Here is a 20,425-nt window from a genome sequence, read left to right as displayed (position 1 = left end):
GAACAATCGGTGCATGAAAAGGTGCACAAGAATGGTCTGGAAAACCATGCTCGTGCTATTTAGTACATTCTCATGCCTTTTACAAGGAATGGACAGCTATTTCGATGAAATGTGTGGCAATAGTCAACCACAAATGTTTGTTTGTTGGGTTTTCAACTATAGAAAAAAATGAAATAAATGCTTAAAAAACATAACGTCTGGCATGGTGCCATGGTATGACCTCACCATGCCCTGGTAAAACTTTGAGAAGGTTTGGCTTATGTCATCATGCACGCCCTTCATAAATCGAACCATCACCGAGGAAGTTCCATGCTTTCGAGAGGGAAATCCCCAAGATTGAAGGGGAATCCAAATTTCCGTCCTAGTTTTTCATTCAGTTTTTTTCCAACGGACGACATACCGCCTCAAATGCAACGTGTTCAAATTTGACATTTTCCCGGGTTCATTTACCATATTTAGGGGATTATGTGCATTTTCTAGGCATTCGGTGCATCAAAAGGTGCACAAGAACAGTCTGGAAAACCATGCTCGTGTTATTTAGTACATTCTCGTGCCTTTTACAACGAATGGCCAGATATTTCAAGGAAATGTGTGGCAATAGTCAACCATAAACGCGTCGTTTACTGGGTTAACAACTATACAAAAAATGAAACACATGGTTGGAAAACATGACGCCTTGCGTGGTGCCATGGTATGGCTTCACCATGCCCTGGTAAAAATTGGAGAATGTTTTCCTTATGTCATGATGCACGCCTTTCATAAAATCGAACCATCACCAAGGAAGTTTCATGGTTTCGAGGGGGAAATCACCAAGATTGAAGGGGGGGTCCAAATTTCCTTTGTCCTTTATCCACGAGTTTTTTCTACGATGAACATACAACCTGCAAATCACCGTGTTCAAATTTGGCACTTTCCCGGGTTCATTTGCCATATTTAGGGGATTATGTGCATTTCCTAGGCATCACTACAAAAAAATACACTTCCATGATGATACGTGTTTGTCACAGTAGGTCACGTTTTCTGTCATGCATGTACATCCATGACAAATTGATGACAGAATCAAGATAGTCATACCTGTGCTGTCGTAGAAGTGTTCCATGACATTACGAAAATTATCATCATGGAAGTGTCCACTTCCATGATGATAAATCGCGCGTCACAGAAGTGCTTTCGTCAAGGGTGACCGACATGTGGCATCCACCGTAATGGAATGCAGTTAAGCTATCGGGTCCGGTTTTGGATCCGATAACCCGTTAATAGCCCCGACCAATGGGGATTTTCCACGTGTAAAATCATCATTGGCTGGAGGAAACACGTGTCGGCTCACCGTTGGGACAGATGTCATCCACTCATTGGACCCAAAGCGCCTATGATACGTCAACACGTGGCACGACCCAACAAAGGCCCATTCCTGTGAAAAGGCCGGCCCGTTTGACTTGGCCAAAAGATGGCGGGCCGGCCCACGGCAAGCCTGTTAACGGCCTGTTCGCATATAGCCCATTTACGGCCCGCTAACCCAGGGCCCGTTTACGGCCTATCCTAATTAGGCCCAGTAGCGTCATCTGGGCCGTCCAATATAATTCCAGCCCGTTTTAACTTCTGGCCCATGTATGGCCCACGACGTCTTTCGGCCCATATGAGGCCCTTATTACTCTCGGCCCATTAACGGCCAGTGGTAAAATTGGCCCGTTATGAACAGTGTATCACTTTATACCCATTAACGGCACGTGGTGAAACTGGCCCGTAATGAACAGTGTATCACTTTATACCCATTAATGGCCCATTATTCCGTTGGGCCATTTCCAGCCCATGTTATCTTTCGGCCTTCTCGGGGCCCATTTATTCTTGGGCTCATTTCCACATTCGTTTACTTACGGCCCGTTACTGTCATTTTCTGCTTGTGGGCCAAATTCAGCCCGTGGTTACAGTCGGCCGGTTTGTGGCCCGTTCATACGTTGGGCCGTTTTCATAGCGTCATCAAAATACAGCCGATTAACGACGGCCCGTTATGGTCGGCCCATGAACGGACGATTTCAACTCTAGCCCATTTACGGCCATAATGTGGTCTCTTATTGGCCCATGTTTGGCCAACCGATCATAAGCCCGTAGAAGGCCCATTGATGATACGGCCCATTGTGTCTACGGCCCGTATAAGGCCCATTGTTTTTATGCCACATAGAAGGACCATTGTTTCTACGGCCCTTAGAAGGCCCATTGTTTCTACGGCCCGTAGGAGGCCCATGTTAACTACAGCCGGTGGGCATCAAAGTTCGCCACCAGTGCAAATATAGCGAACACCCTACACTATACAAAAATGGCTTGATGTTTTCTTCAGCCAGTGGCTGCACGTTAAGAACAAATTTTGTATCGCACCAAAACAAATTACAACTATAAAACAAAAGGAAGGTTGGCATAAAAGTTAACAGTCTAGCAGATAAATGCACCACCAGAAGTTCAGAAGCTTAGTTCATTTGACCTGACTGTTACGTTTTCATGTTGTATTGTCCGATGGAGCACCATAACCTTCGCCTTCAGTTCTCCTAGGCTCCTGAACAACATAGCAAATGTCTGATAGTCTGGTTTCAAAACCATGCATATCTTGACAACATCGAACAATGTCTCTCCTTGTTTCACAAAAGGTCTTTGTTAGGGAATGGACTTGTGTCTGGAGCGCAGATACAACATTGTTTTGAGCTTGCATATCTTGATCATGAGGCAGTTTGGACGAGATTACCTTAACAATCAAGCTAGTATTACGCAGGAACGTTCTTTTGGCACTATTAGTGGACAGGTACTGACCCACTGCAGCAAGAGCTGACATTGCGGTTATAGTTGCCTCACCACCTTCAGAAGGTGGCGGTTCCACCATTTTTTCCATAGCTCGCTGAAAAGTTGTGGTTTTACATTAGTAGTACCAGAACAGAAGATATTAAGGAGGCAGCAAAACCAAACAAAATAGCTTTGGTCTATATACAGAACTTATTCTGGTGAACCCATGTAAAATAATAGTTGTATTTTATTGCAAAGTACATAATAAAACCAGGTTCCAAACATATGACCTTGTACCATCGCTAATATATTGTCTATTTCTTCACATTATATTGAGGGCTAAGGATAAAGAGATGAAGTTTATAATACGGTAAGCATAGTATGACATGATTCATATCACAAAACAACTGAGAATAGACAAACAGGCAATTGTCACGTTGTGTGGGCAAGTCCAGCACAGAACTAGATTACAGGTCAAGATCAAAGGAACGTCACTCCTCTCTTTTAAACCTTGTAAGGTGGAATGATACGCTAAGACAATTTTCTATAAAATTGAAAAGAGTAATAGACATTGGCTGCAAACCATGCTGTTCAAGGCACAAGTCAGAGTAAGTAGTAGTTAAAAGGCATGAGGATTAAGGACTTACAACAGCGGCTTTGACTGGTGTAGTTATGCCCTTCTTCTTGTTGGTGTGACAGACCTTGAAGATTTCCACAGCATTTGGTTCAGGTACTTTTTGGTCCTTGCGGGCTTTCCTTTGCATTTGGAACAAGTCAATATAGATCTGATAATATGGTACAACAAAAAGAGCGAAACAGCAGCTAATTACAAGAGCCTCGCAGTGTGCAATATAGCTACGAGATCCTGTCGTTTGTTGGAATTTCACTTTCGTACGGTTGGCCTTGTTCTTTGAACAGTTCACCTACAAGAAGATATATTCGTGTGGCACATGCGTAAATAGGACTTCAACATGTGATCTGATGACATATATATAATGTACCTGATACTTCGGATCGGACCAGTGTTTAAGGAGGCCTCTCCAATCTTCATTAGATATATTTTCCACTAGAGATGTTTGGGCAAGTTCACTGTTAGCCTTGCCTTCAAAGTGAGTTTTCCTCAAGTTATACTGATACTGTCGTAGAGCAGACTTGAAAACATGGGTGCAAGCTTGTCTGGTTGCATCATCTTGGCTATCCAACTTGAACCTCATCTGTTGAAAATTATGGGAGTCTCATTATCAGCAACCTAGAAAGTATTGGACAGAGCAAGATGATATTACTAGTTTCCATACATAACCATACTTACAGATAAATGGTCGAGGAAGGTGTTGAACTGGGTTTCCTCTTTGTCATTCCTGTATTGAATCCATGTTGGGAGGATACGTACATGACACCTAACAGCAACCGCTGCCTCTGATACTAACTTGGCTGACTCTGTAGCATCACGTGGCCTTTTTAAACCTGCCTCAAAACGGATCTCCATTCTTCCTCCTCTAGATTTAGTTAACCTATCGAGCATTATCCCTGATGTTTGTCTCCTCTTGCGCCTAGGTGCTAGTCCAACAACAAACATAGGAAGTGTTAGTGTACATGTAACGCCCGGATAATTAGGCTACAGTAAAACTCTCCTGATGATGCCATGTCATCTCTGTTACTGTTGCTAATCAAGTGTTAGTTCAAAACATTTCAAATTCAAAAAAATGAATTAGTGACAAACACCCAAAGTTTTCAAAAGTCAAAACAAAAATGTTCGGTGGGTGCCAAATATTGCACTGGTAATTATTGTGGAGAAAACATTTTTTTTAGAAAGTGCCTAAGTATTTTAAAGTGAAGTGAAACAGAAAAGAAAAATAAAGAAAAGAAAAGAAAAAGAACCCCCCCTCACTGGAGCAGACGGCCCAGCTAATAGCCAGCCAGCCGACCGGCCCAGCCGGCCCGGCCCGCCTCCCCCTGCCGCCTCCTTTCCCTGTTCCCCCGACCCGGGTCGGAACAGGGGCGCGCTCCCGCCCGACCACCTCGCCGGCACCGACGCCGGAGAGGATAAGGTCGCCAGCGCCCCTCGCCTCCTCGGGCCCCTCTCCCATTCGCCCCCGCTCTCCCTCTTGGCCTCGGCGCCTCTCCCTCTCCCCCCAGATCCACGCCGCTCCCTCCTTCCCCACTGCCCGAGCGTGCTCGCCGCCGTTCTCCATCGTTCCCGTGGCCACCGTCATCGCCCTGCACCCCCGACATGCCGTAGGCGTCCACCGCCGTCCTCTACCTCGTCTACGCCTCGCCATCGAGCTCGAGGAGCACCGCACGTCCGGGATCGAAATCGTCCCCATCTTCTTTGTCGCCGGTGACCGCCGTCGTCTCCGGCCACCTCTGCGCTCCTAAGCTGTTGCAGGCTTTTCGTAGCCGCTCGGTGAGCTCCACCCCTTCCTCTCCCCGTCCTAGCTCCGTTTACGCGCCGCAGCAAGCTGTGCGTGACGCGACGCCATTGCCGCGCCCAGGATCCGCTGTCGAGCTCGTAGCCATCACGGTAGGGCTCGTCCTGGTCCGCCGAGCACACCAACCCGTTTGTGGCTTCGACTAGTCGCCGTAGGAGTAGCGCGCCGCCCGTTTTGGCCTCTGTTTCATCGCGCGCGAGTTCGCCGTGCTTCGGGTCTCCACCGTCCCTGTCGCCGGCGGTGGCTCCAGCCATCGCAGCTTGCGTGGCCACCCGCGTTGGATGCGGCGTTGCTCACTCGTTCGAATGCGCCAACGCACGGGCAAATGGCCCCCTCTACGTGGATTCCGGCGAGGTCCCGAGCGCCTCCGCCGTATTTTGGGTCGCCGGTGTTCAGCTGCCGGCCACCACCGACGTGGCACACCTGGGGCCACCCCTGGGTCACTGCCAGCGGGTCCCGCGAGCCCCATTGACTGGGTTGACCCAGTCAATGTGTTGACTGGGTAGCCCAGTGCCACTGACTGGTGGGCCTCGCCCCTAACACTAATTAAATTACTTAATTTAATTAAATTTAAATTGATTACTCACTGACAGTGGGCCCATGTTATCTAATTAGTTAGATTAATTGAAATTAAACTCTGTTAAGGCCACTGTTTATGACAGGTGGGACCCATTGGTCAGTTTGACTAGTCAAACGGGTCAGCTGACTGCAGACGTCATGCTGATGCATTGCTGACGCATTAATAGATTTCTGTTAATAAAAATAATTCCAGAAAATGGTTTAATCTTTGAAAATTCATAGAAAATAAACCGTAGCTCGGATGAAAATGTTTTCTATATGAAAGTTGCTCAGAAAAATCCAACGAATCCGAATACGCAGTCCGTTCATCTGTCACATGCCCTTAGCATGCTGAACATGGAACATTCCCCCTCCGGTCATCTGTTTGACACAGGTCTGGAACCGGGAACACCTTCCCGGTTGATTTCCCCCTTCGCCGGTATCACCTAGTACCGCGTTTGGGCACACCTAGCCTCACGCTTTGTCATGTCATGCATCGTTATGCATCTGTTTGCATTGTCTTCATTGTTTCTTCCCCCTCTTCTCTCCGGTAGACTACGAGACCGACGCCGCTGCTGGTGCCCCGACCGACTACGCTGTTGACGACCCCTCCTTCTTGCCACAGCAATCACGCAAGCCCCCCCCCCCTTGATCACCAGATATCGCCTATTCTTCTCTATACTGCTTGCATTAGAGTAGTGTAAGATGTTACTGCTTTCTATCAATCCTATCCTGATGCATAGCCTATCCTTGCTACTACTATTGTTACCTTTACCTGCAATCCTACATGCTTAGTATAGGATGCTAGTTTTCCATCAGTGGCCCTACATTCTTGTCCGTCTGCTGTGCTATACTATCGGGCCGTGATCACTTGGGCGGTGATCACGGGTATATATTTATATACTCTATACATGACACCTGTGGTGACTAAAGTCGGGTCGGCTCGTAGGAGTACCCGCGAGTGGATCTTTGTGGCGGAGCGACAGGGCAGGTCGGAGACCACCTTGGCGAGAGGTGGGCCTGGCCCTGGACGGCGTCCGCGGTTACTTCAAAATAACACGCTTAACGAGTTCTTGGTATTTGATCTGAGTCTGGCCATTTGGTCTATACGGACTAACCAACTACGCGGGAACAGTTATGGGCACTCGACGTCGTGGTATCAGCCGAAGCCTTCGTGATGTTAGCAACTGAGCGGCGCGCGCCGAATTAGACTGGAACGCCTACTAGGCTAGGTCTGCTTTCGGCCGCGTTCGCAACGTGCAGGTGTGCAATGGGCGATGGGCCCAGACCCCTGCGCCATAGGATTTATAATGGCGTGCTGACCTCTCTGTTGTGCCTAGGTGGGGCTGTGACGTGTTGATCTTCCGAGGCCGGGCATGACCCAGAAAAGTGTGTCTGGCCAAATGGGATCGAGCGTGTTGGGTTATGTGGTGCACCCCTGCAGGGAAGTTTATCTATTCGAATAGCCGTGTCCCTCGGTAAAAGGATGACCCGGAGTTGTACCTTGACCTTATGACAACTAGAACCGGATACTTAATAAAATACACCCTTCCAAGTGCCAGATACAACCCGGTGATCGCTCTCTAATAGGGCGATGAGGAGGGGATCGCCGGGTAGGATTATGCTATGCGATGCTACTTGGAGGACTTCAATATGCTCTCTTCTACATGCTGCAAGATGGAGGCTGCCAGAAGCGTAGTCTTCGACGGGATTAGCTATCCCCCTCTTATTCTGGCATTCTGCAGTTCAGTCCACTGATATGGCCCTTTACACATATAACCATGCATATGTAGTGTAGCTCCTTGCTTGCGAGTACTTTGGATGAGTACTCATGGTTGCTTTCCTTCCTCTTTTCCCCCTTTCCTTTCTACCTGGTTGTCGCAACCAGATGCTAGAGCCCAGGAGCCAGACGCCACCATCGACGACGACTCCTACTACACCGGAGGTGCCTACTACTACGTGCAGCCCGCTGACGACGACCAGGAGTAGTTAGGAGGATCCCAGGCAGGAGACATGCGCCTCTTTCGATCTGTATCCCAGTTTGTGCTAGCCTTCTTAAGGCAAACTTGTTTAACTTATGTCTGTACTCAAATATTGTTGCTTCCGCTGACTCGTCTATGACCGAGCACTTGTATTCGAGCCCTCGAGGCCCCTGGCTTGTATTATGATGCTTGTATGAATTATTTATGTTTTAGAGTTGTGTTGTGATATCTTCCCGTGAGTCCCTGATCTTGATCGTACACGTTTGCATGCATGATTTGTGTACGATTAAATCGGGGGCGTCACAAGTTGGTATCAGAGCCGACTGCCTGTAGGAATCCCCCTTTCCACACTCCTTGGCGAAGTCGAGTCTAGACATTACAAAAACTTTTAATAACATGGTTGTGTGTCTTACGGGCCCGCGTCGCCATTGGGTGGTACTAGGATCTTTTACTCCTCGACCTTTACTCTGGGACTTTGAACTCTCTTGTACTCGGGTTAAACGAATTTACTAAATCTAACACTAGGATCCCGTGACCACATTCACCCCAAAGTTGGATAAGCCATAGTTATTTCTTAGAATAGTATTTTGAACAATTCACACACTGTCATTTGAGTCCTTTGAAACATTTTTGCTTTCAGATGGAACCCACGAGGCAGGTCGTGCGCCACACGACGGCCATTGGTTCCTCGGGATCACCTGCTGTGCTAGTTGAGATGATGACCTATCTGGGTTATCGCTGGCACCCTGAGTACACCGTCTACGAGGAGTACCAGGACTTTAACCAGGAGCAGTACCGTGCCATCGTCCACCTCTACTCTCGGGAGTATGACTCCACTACTGTGCTGCACACCGCTCATGGTGTTGGAGTGACCATCGATATGGCTGTCCACGATGCTGCTTATGCTGCTTTGACACGTCTTCGTGGATAGTATCAGGAGTTGGACACCTCCCCTTTCAGGCACATTGCTATCGCATCTGATGTTGGTGCGGAGGGATACTATACTGCTGCCTACTCCACTATCACCCGAGAGCCCTTCTACCATCAGAACCTAGTTCTCCATACTGATGGGCTGGATCGAGCTAACCGAGCTCTTCGCGACGAGTTGTACACCACCCGTCAACACCTTTACCGTGCTCTGACACTGTTGCACCCCTTTGTCCGATCTAGAGAGCTGCCCCTTTCTGCGATCTACCCAGCCAGGACTGTGATGCCCCAGGGTGTCGGCTGGCCAGATGTGGGAGGCTACTCTCCCGCACTTGGTCCTCTTCTGCCACCTGAGCGTCAGGTTCTGCACCAGAGTATTCGTGGACCCCAGGTTGCTGACGTGGAGTTCCCGATGCGACACTACCAGTTTTCAGGCTACACCTACCTCCACAGTACCTCTTGGGACTGATGTAGGCTTGCTTGTTAGTGTTAGATGCATTCGCCGTGAGCCCGTGTGCCGCCTATGGTGTTTTAGTCTATTGTACTGAACTCTATGCATGACCCCTTTTGTAAGTTATGCCGACTACTATGTAGTAGCTATCGTGCTCCTTTCATTATGCATGTTTCATCATGAATGATTCTTGTCTTTACAAATTTCTCAATGCTGAACTACCGCTGTTATATATTAGCAGGATGGTTAGAACAGGTGGTCGTGGTAGTGGTGGCAATGCCCCACCACCACCTAAGTAGATGGCTGGTATGATCCAACAGTTCAAACTGAACCGCCAATTCACGGAAAATATGATGGCTCAGTTTCCTCGCCCCAATATGGACCAGCAACCAACCCCAGTAACTCTGTAGGATTTCATGCGCCTCAACCCAACTGTGTACCGCAGCTCAACTCAGCCTATGGATGCTGATGATTGGCTCCGTGACATCACCTATGAGATGGAGTCTGCCGATGTAGCCCCTGCCAGCTATGTCACCTTTGCTTCCTTCTTCCTAAAGGGACCCGCAGCTTAATGGTGGGACAACCACAGGCGTACTCTGCCAGCTGGAACAATCATCACCTGGCCAGACTTCCAAGCTGCTTTCCGTGCCTGCTTCATTCCTTAGGGAGTCATGGACCGGAAGAAGCATGAGTTCCGCAACCTCACCCAAGGCAACAAAACTGTTGAAGCTTATCAGCGGGAGTTTCTGGACTTGTCTCGCTATGCTGAAGAGGACATTGCAACTGATGCACGCAGACAGGAGAAGTTCCGTGATGGCCTTCAAGCTGACATCAAGCTCGCACTTCTAGTGCATGACTTTGCTAATTTCGCCACCTTGGTGAACAAGGCCATCAATGTCGAAACTAGTATGCAGGAATACCAGAGCTCTCACAGGCGCAACCGTGACACGGGCTCATCTTCGGGCCCGCCCTCGCAGAAGCGTAAGATATGGATGCCCAACAGCATGTACCAGCCAACTGCACCTGCCCCAAGGCAGACCTATGCTACACCTCGTCTGCCTACTCCTCCAACTAGGCAGCCAAGGCTTCCAGCACCACCACCCCGAGCTCCTGCTCCCACTCCCAATAATGGTTTGTGGTTCAGGTGTGGTCAACCAGGACACCGTGCTAGAGAATGCAACCAGAACCAGAATCAACTGGCCCTTCCAGCAACTGGCCATGGAAGCAACCAGCCCCGCAGCAACAAGGCCAAGTCTTATGGTCGTGTTCATGCCAACCACGTTGATCTCAATGAAGCTCAAGACCAGCCTGCTACTGTGATGGGTACACTCCTCGTAAATTTAGTACCAACATCCGTTTTATTTGATACAGGAGCATCCCATTCATTCATATTAGCAGAATTTGCATTCATGCATGGCATTAAATACGAAGAGATGAACACTCCGCTAGTGGTACACACCCCTGCGGGCCAATGTCAAACCTCTATGGTTAGTCACGACGTTCCTGTTGAAATTGAAGGACTGCAATTTCTTGTCTCTCCCATCGTACTGAAGTCCTGTAGCATTGATCTCATTCTGGGAATGAATTGGTTAAAAGCGCATACTACTTCAATCGTTTGCGCCACTAAGACCGTCCATCTGCTACACCCTTCAGATGAAATAGTTACTTACCAAGCTAATCTGGTGCAAAATGTTGAGGCAAGGCTCTATGCATTGAATGCATTGAACGCTGCACCCCTCGAGGGCATTGAAAACATTCTCGTCGGGCCTTAATTCCTCGACGTCTTTCCTGAAGAACTTCCAGGGATTCCCCCTGCTAGAGCTGTCGAATTCATCATCGAATTGAAACCAGGCACCACTCCTATAGCAAAACGACCCTACAAGATGTCGCCGCATGAACTCCTTGAGCTTAAGGAGGAAATCGACAAATCTCTTCGCAAAGGATTCATTCGCCCAAGTTGCTCTCCTTGGGGAGCACCTTCTCTCTTTGTCAAGAAGAAGGATGGGACAAACCGATTAGTTCAAGACTACCGTCCTATAAACCAAGCTACCATTCAGAATAAATATCCTCTTCCTCGGATCAATGATCTGTATGATCAACTGGCGGGTTCATCAGTGTTCTCTAAGCTCGACTTGAGGTTGGGTTACCACCAGATCCGTGTTCGCGAAGAGGATATCCCAAAGACCGCCTTCGTGACTCGATATGGTTCATACGAGTACACCGTCATGTCTTTCGGTTTAAACAATGCTCCAGCCACCTTCTCTCGTCTGATGAACTATATATTCATGGATTACCTCGACAAGTTCGTCGTGGTTTATCTGGATGATATCCTGGTATTTTCCAAGAACGAAGAGGAACATGCTGAACATCTTCGTCTTGTGCTGGAAAAGCTACGAGAGCATCAACTATGTGCCAAGTTCTCCAAATGTGAATTCTGGCTACCCGAAGTAACCTATCTTGGGCATGTCATCTCTAAGGATGGTATTGCCGTCAACCCTGAACGAGTCCAGGCTATCCTTGATTGGACTCCTCCCAAGAACGTTAACCAAGTCAGAAGTTTTCTCGGTCTTGCCAGCTATTGCCGTCGATTCGTCGAGAACTTCTCCAAGATCGCCAAGCCTCTGACTAACCTGTTGCATAAGGGCGTCAAGTTCCAATGGACAGACAAATGTCAGGAAAGTTTCCAGGCACTCAAAGACAAGTTGACTTCTGCCCCAGTTCTAGCTCCACCTGATACTAAGAAGGACTTCGTCATTTACTGCGATGCTTCCTGTCAAGGATTAGGCTGTGTCCTAATGCAAGACCGCAAAGTGATTGCTTATGCCTCTCGGCAATTGCGCCCTCACAAAGAGAACTACCAAGTTCATGACCTCGAACTTGCTGCTATCATTCATGCGCTGAAGCAGTGGCGACATTACCTTCTTGGTAATCGTTGCGAGATCTTCACTGACCACCAAAGTCTGAAGTATCTGTTTACTCAGCCAAACCTGAACCTCCGTCAGCAGAGATGGATGGAGACTGTTGCAGAATTTGACTTGGGTATTTCATATATGCCAGGCAAGGCTAATGTAATGGCTGATGCCTTGAGCCGCAAGTCTTACTGCAACCACCTCCAGGTTCACAAAGTTCAGCCCTCGCTTGTTGAAGAATTCAGAAAGCTGAACCTCCATATTGTTCCTCCGGGTGCCCTCGCTCCCCCTCCTAAGGAGTTTTGCAAAATGAACCTCCGTGTTGTTTCCCAGGGTTCCCTCAATACCCTGGCTATCGATCCAGATCTCTTAGACTCCATCAAGAGAATACAGGGATATGACTCTGAAGCCCACAAGATTAAGCGCTACCTCGCGGAAGGAAAGCCCTCATTCATCACTATTGCTGATGATGGCACTTTGTACTTCAAGGGCCGCCTAGTGGTGCCATGTGCAGAGAAAAACCTGGATATGACTCAGGAAGTTATGAAAGAAGCTCATGATACGCCTCTATGTATCCATCCTGGTAGTACAAAAATGTAGCAAGACATTTGTCAGAGGTTCTGGTGGTCTAATATGAAGCAAGACATTGCTCGTTATGTTGCGGAGTGTGACATTTGCTGTCGTATCAAAGCAGAACATCAAAGGCCTGCTGGAACTCTGCAACCTATCTCTATTCCTGAATGGAAATGGGACCATGTCGAGATGGACTTCGTCACTGGATTTCCCAAATCGCAGAAAGGTAATGATGCAATTCTTGTCGTCATTGACCGGCTTTCTAAGGTTGCACATTTTTTGGCAGTCAAAGAAATGATCACTGCTAGTCAGTTGGCAACGCTCTATATGTCCAGGATTGTTTCACTCCACGGTATCCCATTGGTTATCAGCTCAGACCGTGGCAGCTTATTCACTTCAAGATTCTGGGCAAGTTTCCAAGAAGCTATGGGAACTCATCTGTCATTCAGTACTGCGTTTCATCCTCAGTCGCAAGGGCAAGTTGAACGTGTCAACCAAGTTCTCGAAGACATGCTTCGAGCTTGTGTTATTTCCTTCGGCCAGAAATGGGAGGAATCTCTCCCGTATGCTAAGTTCTCTAATAATAATAGCTATCAAGCTAGTCTGAAGATGGCCCCCTTCGAAGTGTTATATGGACGAAAGTGCCGAACCCCTCTGAACTGGTCAGAAACTGGGGAACGTCGACTCTTTGGTCCGGATATTATCCAACATGCCGAAGAACAAGTCCGCATTATTCGTGAGAATCTCAAGACTGCTCAGTCGCGTCAGAAGAGTCAGTATGACCGTCATCATAAAGACATGGTCTATCAACCTGGCGAAAAAGGCTTATCTTCGAGTCACACCAATGAAGGGTGCTCACCGCTTCGGAATCAAGGGCAAACTAGCTCCTCGCTATATTGGCCCATTCACTATTCTCGAAAGGCGTCGAAAACTAGCATACCAACTGGAGCTTCCGCCGAACCTTTCTCAGGTTCACGATGTGTCCCACGTGTCACAGCTCCGCCGTTGCTTCAAGGACCCAATCTGAGCAGTGGATCATGAAGTGCTCGAATTGCAGCAGGACCTCTCCTATAAAGAGCATCCGGTCCGCATTCTCGACCAAGCTGAACGCCGCACACGTCCGAAGGCGATCAAGCTCCTCAAAGTCCAGTGGTCGCACTATTCTGAAGATGAAGCCACTTGGGAACGTGAGGATCGCCTGCGTGATGAATACCCCGCACTGTTTCCTTCTACCTCCTAAATCTCGGGACGAGATTTCTTGTAGTGGAGGAGATTTGTAACGCCCGGATAATTAGGCTACAGTAAAACTCTCCTGATGATGCCATGTCATCTCTGTTAGTGTTGCTAATCAAGTGTTAGTTCAAAACATTTCAAATTCAAAAAAAAATGAATTAGTGACAAACACCAGACGGCCCAGCTAATAGCCAGCTAGCCGACCGGCCCAGCTGGCCCGGCCCGCCTCCCCCTGCCGCATCCTTTCCCTGTTCCCCCGATCCGGGTCGGAACAGGGGTGCGCTCCCGCCCGACCACCTCGCCGGCACCGACGCCGGAGAGGATAAGGTCGCCAGCGCCCCTCGCCTCCTCGGGCCCCTCTCCCACTCGCCCCCGCTCTCCCTCTCGGCCTCTGCGCCTCTCCCTATCCCCCCAGATCCACGCCGCTCCTCCTTCCCCACTACCCGAGCGTGCTCGCCGCCGTTCTCCGTCGTTCCCGTGGCCACCGTCATCGCCCTGCACCCCCGACACGCCGTAGGCGTCCACCGCCGTCCTCTACCTCGTCTATGCCTCGCCATCGAGCTCCAGGAGCACCGCACGGCCAGGATCGAGCTCGTCCCCATATCTGTCGCCGGTGACCGCCGTCGTCTCCGGCCACCTCTGTGCTCCTAAGCTGTTGCAGGCTTTTCGTAGCCGCTCGGTGAGCTCCACCCCTTCCTCTCCCCGTCCTAGCTCCGTTTATGCGCCGCAGCAAGTTGTGCGCGACGCGACGCCATTGCCGCGCCCGGGCTCCGCTGTCGAGCTCGTAGCCATCACGGTAGGGCTCGTCCCGGTCTGCCAAGCTCACCAACGCGTTTGTGGCTTCGAGTAGTCGCCGTAGGAGTAGCGCGCCGCCCGTTTTGGCCTCCGTTTCATCGTGCGCGAGTTCACCGTGTTTCGGGTCTCCACTGTCCCTGTCGCCGGCGGCGGCTCCGGCCATCGCAGCTCGCGTGGCCACCCGCGTTGGATGCGGCGTTGCTCACTCGTTCGAACGCGCCAACACACGGGCCAAATGGCCCCCTGTACATGGATTCCGGCGAGGTCCCGAGCGCCTCCGCCGTATATTCGGTCGCCGGTGTTCAGCCGCCGGCCACCACCGACGTGGCACACCTGGGGCCACCCCTGGGTCACTGCCAGCGGGTCCCGCGGGCCCCATTGACTGGGTTGACCCAGTCAATGTGTTGACTGGGTAGCCCAGTGCCACTGACTGGTGGGCCTCGCCCCTAACACAAATTAAATTACTTAATTTAATTAAATTTAAATTGATTACTCACTGACAGTGGGCCCATGTTATCTAATTAGTTAGATTAATTGAAATTAAACTCTGTTAAGGCCACTGTTTATGACAGGTGGGACCCATTGGTCAGTTTGACTAGTCAAATAGGTCAGCTGACTGCAGACGTCATGATGATGCATTGCTGACGCATTAATAGATTTCTGTTAATAAAAATAATTCCAGAAAATGGTTTAATCTTTGAAAATTCATAGAAAATAAACCGTAGCTCGGATGAAAATGTTTTCTATATGAAAGTTGCTCAGAAAAATCCAACTAATCCGAATACGCAGTCCGTTCATCTGTCACATGCCCTTAGCATGCTGAACATGGAACATTCCCCCTCCGGTCATTTGTCTGACACAGGTCCGGAACCGGGAACACCTTCCCGGTTGATTTCCCCCCTTCGCCGGTATCACCTAGTACCGCGTTTGGGCACACCTAGCCTCACGCTTTGTCATGTCATGCATCGTTATGCATCTGTTTGCATTGTATTCATTGTTTCTTCCCCCTCTTCTCTCCGGTACACTACGAGACCGACGTCGCTGCTAGTGCCCCGACCGACTACGCTGTTGACGACCCCTCCTTCTTGCCAGAGCAATCAGCCAAGCCCCCCCTTGATCACCAGATATCGCCTATTCTTCTCTATACTGCTTGCATTAGAGTAGTGTAGCATGTTACTGCTTTCCGTTAATCCTATCCTGATGCATAGCCTGTCCTTGCTACTACTGTTGTTACCTTTACCTGCAATCCTACGTGCTTATTATAGGATGCTAGTTTTCCATCAGTGGCCCTACATTCTTGTCCGTCTGCTATGCTATACTATCGGGCCGTGATCACTTGGGCGGTGATCACGGGTATATATTTATATACTCTATACATGACACCTGTGGTGACTAAAGTCGAGTCGGCTCGTAGGAGTACCCGCGAGTGGATCTTTGTGGCGGAGCGACAGGGCAGGTCGGAGACCACCTAGGCGAGAGGTGGGCCTGGCTCTAGACGGCATCTGCGGTTACTTCAAAATAACACGCTTAACGAGTTCTTGGTATTTGATCTGAGCCTGGCCATTTGGTTTATACGCACTAACCAACTACGCGGGAATAGTTATGGGAACTCGACGTCGTGGTATCAGCCGAAGCCTTCATGACGTCAGCGACTGAGCGGCGCGAGCTGGATTGGACTGGAACGCCTACTAGGCTAGGTCTGCTTTCGGCCGCGTTCGCAAGGTGCAGGTGTGCAATGGGCGATGGGCCCAGACCCCTGCGCCATAGGATTTAGACCGGCGTGCTGACCTCTCTATTGTGCCTAGGTGGGGCTGCGACGTGTTGATCTTCCGAGGCCGGGCATGACCCAGAAAAGTGTGTCCGGCCAAATGGGATCGAGCGTGTTGGGTTATGTGGTGCACCCCTGCAGGGAAGTTTATCTATTCGAATAGCCGTGTCCCTCGGTAAAAGGACGACCCGGAGTTGTACCTTGACCTTATGACAACTAGAACCGGATACTTAATAAAATACACCCTTCCAAGTGCCAGATACAACCCGGTGATCGCTCTCTAACAGGGCGACGAGGAGGGGATCGCCAGGTAGGATTATGCTATGCGATGCTACTTGGAGGACTTCAATCTACTCTCTTCTACATGCTGCAAGATGGAGGCTGCTAGAAGTGTAGTCTTCGACAGGATTAGCTATCCCCCTCTTATTCTGGCATTCTGCAGTTCAGTCCACTGATATGGCCCTTTACACATATAACCATGCATATGTAGTGTAGCTCCTTGCTTGCGAGTACTTTGGATGAGTACTCACGGTTGCTTTCCTTCCTCTTTTCCCCCTTTCCTTTCTACCTGGTTGTCGCAACCAGATGCTGGAGCCCAGGAGCCAGACGCCACCATCGACGACGACTCCTACTACACCGGAGGTGCCTACTACTACGTGCAGCCTGCTGACGACGACCAGGAGTAGTTAGGAGGATACCAGGCAGGAGGCCTGCGCTTCTTTCGATCTGTATCCCAGTTTGTGCTAGCCTTCTTAAGGCAAACTTGTTTAACTTATGTCTGTACTTAGATATTGTTGCTTCCGCTGACTCGTCTATGATCGAGCACTTGTATTCGAGCCCTCGAGGCCCATGGCTTGTATTATGATGCTTGTATGACTTATTTATGTTTTAGAGTTGTGTTGTGATATCTTCCCGTGAGTCCCTGATCTTGATCGTACACGTTTGCGTGCATGATTAGTGTACGATTAAATCGGGGGCGTCACAATACATCAAACTGTGAGACTACATATAAAGAAGCATGCAACTGTAACTTGACTCCAGCAACTACCTTCTTGCTGTTGAAGCTCACAAAGTTCATCTGATCTTGCCAACTCATCTTGTGTCAAGAGTGCTTCGAAAGTAGTGTCAGGTGGCAAGGGAGCTTGGGAACGTGCTGCTAGCTGAGTTGACCAACGAGTAAATCGTGCAACTGATGGTACTGTGGAAGGTGTTGCAACAACTAGGGTTGTCTCTGCTTGTTTGGTGGCAGCTATTTGTTTCTGTTTGGCTTGTTCTGCAGCTCGTTTAGCACGGGATACCCTGTGGGTACAATTTTCCGCTGGACTTTGACCTTCTATTGCTCCATCAGTACCAGCAGAATCTGCAGGATTGTTCCGCTTCCCTTTCCTTGTCGTTCTGTCTTGCTTCCTCTTTCTCTGTGCCATGTTAAGTCAAGCCGACAAGAAAAATAAATAACAATTTAGTTCTTCAGAACAAATGTACTTTGATGTAAGAACATGGTGTGATAGACAGATATTGTATGTTCTAGAAACAGGAACACGTGTCTTAGTCACAAGTATAATGTGTAAAGTAAGAAGATGAAATTCAACAAAATTAGAAGCAATACAAGCTAGACATCATACATAACATGCGACCACATATAATAGTGCTAAGTTAGAGGGACCACCTGTGATGGTGCACTTGGGGAGACGTGCTCATCACCAACACAGTTACGTTGAGTGTCTATGCATGCATTATCTTGGAAATCATCTTGGGGGGTGGAGGAGTAGAATCTGTAGAGGCCTTCCATTTGGAAGGAGCACCTTCACCCGCTGCCTTGCTAGCTTCCTTCCGCTTTATTGATTTTGAATTGCCAAGTAAAACCAACAAGAAAAAGCAATAAAGTTCACTCTTCAGAACTCATTCTTGCATGATACTGACAATCACTACTTTGATGTAAGGCAAACACATGATTCCAGGATGGAATAATACGAAAAACAGGATGACATGGCATATTCACAACTATTTGTGTAAACTAAGCAAAAACCATTTCACCAAATAAGAAGCAATGCAAGCTAGACACCACGTGAAAGATGCAACCAATATGAGTCTGCCAAGTTAAAAGTGTCCCATCATAAATGGCATTTCAACAAATTAGAAGCAGCGCATGCTATAAATCATATCAAAGATGCAACTAATATCACACTGCATATACTGAAGGTGTCTCGTCATATTGATTTATGCGGGATACAAAAAACAATAGTTTTATGTGAGGACATGCTTAATAGACAGATGTACTATGTACTAAATACAGGAAGGCATGTCACATTAACATGTATAATGTATAAGCTAAGAAGAATAGCACATGAAGTTTCACCAGATAGGAAGAATTACAATCTAGACACCATATGCAACATGCAACCACATATCACGCTGCCAAGTTAGAGCAAGCACCTGCGATGCTAGTGTAGGGGAAATGCGGTAATCAACTACAGAGCTACGTTCACTATCTTCATCTAGCCTTGTTGTTTCTTGAGAATCATGTCGGGAGGCTGATGCTGCATTCTTTAAATGAGGAGTAATCCACTTTCCTGACTGCCTCATCATAAGTGATTGATGAGGGATACACAAGAACATTAGTTTGATGTAAGAACATGGTTAATACACAGATGTACTAGTATGTACCAAAAACAGAAAGGCATGTCATATTCAAAGGTATAATGTGTAAGCTAAGCAGATGCAATTTAACCAAATTGGAAGCAATACAAGCTAGACATTCGGCTGGAGTGGTGAACATGATCATCTAGGACCTCAGAGCCTGGTGGGAGGCGGGCTGCTTCGCCACCATCGCGGCTTTTTAGTTGGCTTCCAGGTGATGCATCTCTTTGCTGGGCTTGTCACTTGCTCGGCCAGTGCCCTGACTAGCTATTTGTCTTCTGGTGCTCACGGGCTGGTGGTTCATGTAAAAAATATCTTTCCTTATCTTAATAAAGACCGACTTCAGCCTTTCGAATACAAGCTAGACACCATATGGAACATGCAACCACATCTGACACCACGAAGTTAAAGCAAGCACCTGGGATGGTGGTTCATTGCGAGCGAGGTCATCAACTCCAGAGCTACGTTTACCGTCTCCATCTGCTGACACTGCACCTATTATAAGGCTGAAACGTGTCTGGCCTATCCGCATACGGCGCTGGAGCAACTTCTCTCTTTTATTTTTTGCTTCTCTCATAGCAGCAGAGTCTGAAATACCCTTGCATTAAAACACGATAATGAGAGTATGGGTGAAGTGTGTGCAGAACTAGTGCACTGTAAAACTAGCAGATAGCAGGTGGCTGAAAAATAAATGACAGGAGACATATGATAGCTCTACAACATTGCATGGCAAACAAAATTAGATTCTACTCCGTATGATTTTGTAATATATGAGCACAGGAAATGCAGGTACTCCTCCAGCACACCACCACATGTGGTCATATCAAGATAACAGTCGACTGAAAATAAATAGGTCAGTCGATTTTTTTAATGAACCGTTCGATCTATAAGGAGCGGGCAGATGGCCTTCGTCTACCTCCCGCCAGTCACTGTTGACGATCTTTCTCGAACCGCCAGCGACCACCGGCCCAGACCCCTGCCTCCGCCGCCCCGCCCTCCCCTCGACCTCACACCACCGCCGTGCTTGGCAGCGCCCCCAGGCCATCCCTTTAATCCCGGCCAACCTCCAGATCGGGCGCCAGTAGCTCTAGGCCCCACACACCCCTAAGATAAACACTGAGGCGCTGCTTCCCCGGCGTAATAGGCGGACTAGCGCCTGTTACATCGGGGAATGCTTCCGTTAATTGGGAATCAACTGACCAGGAATTGAAATTCAGGGGGGGACGGACCTCTAGCTAAGGTGAAATAGTATATGAGGAGAAACCTTGTGCATCGCGGGTTACTAGGAACATCTAGTATCAAGAAGAAGCGGTCAACTAGTGTCTTCTGTGGGATGAATACCGTGCAAGCAGACACGTAAGATTTGCACGAATAAGGGAAGAGGAGTACCATTT

This window comes from Aegilops tauschii, chromosome 1 (assembly GCF_002575655.3).
Source record: "Aegilops tauschii subsp. strangulata cultivar AL8/78 chromosome 1, Aet v6.0, whole genome shotgun sequence".
NCBI classification, from domain to species: domain Eukaryota; kingdom Viridiplantae; phylum Streptophyta; class Magnoliopsida; order Poales; family Poaceae; genus Aegilops; species Aegilops tauschii.
The sequence above is the reverse complement of the archived record's forward strand: the minus strand, read 5'-3'. Positions refer to the sequence as shown.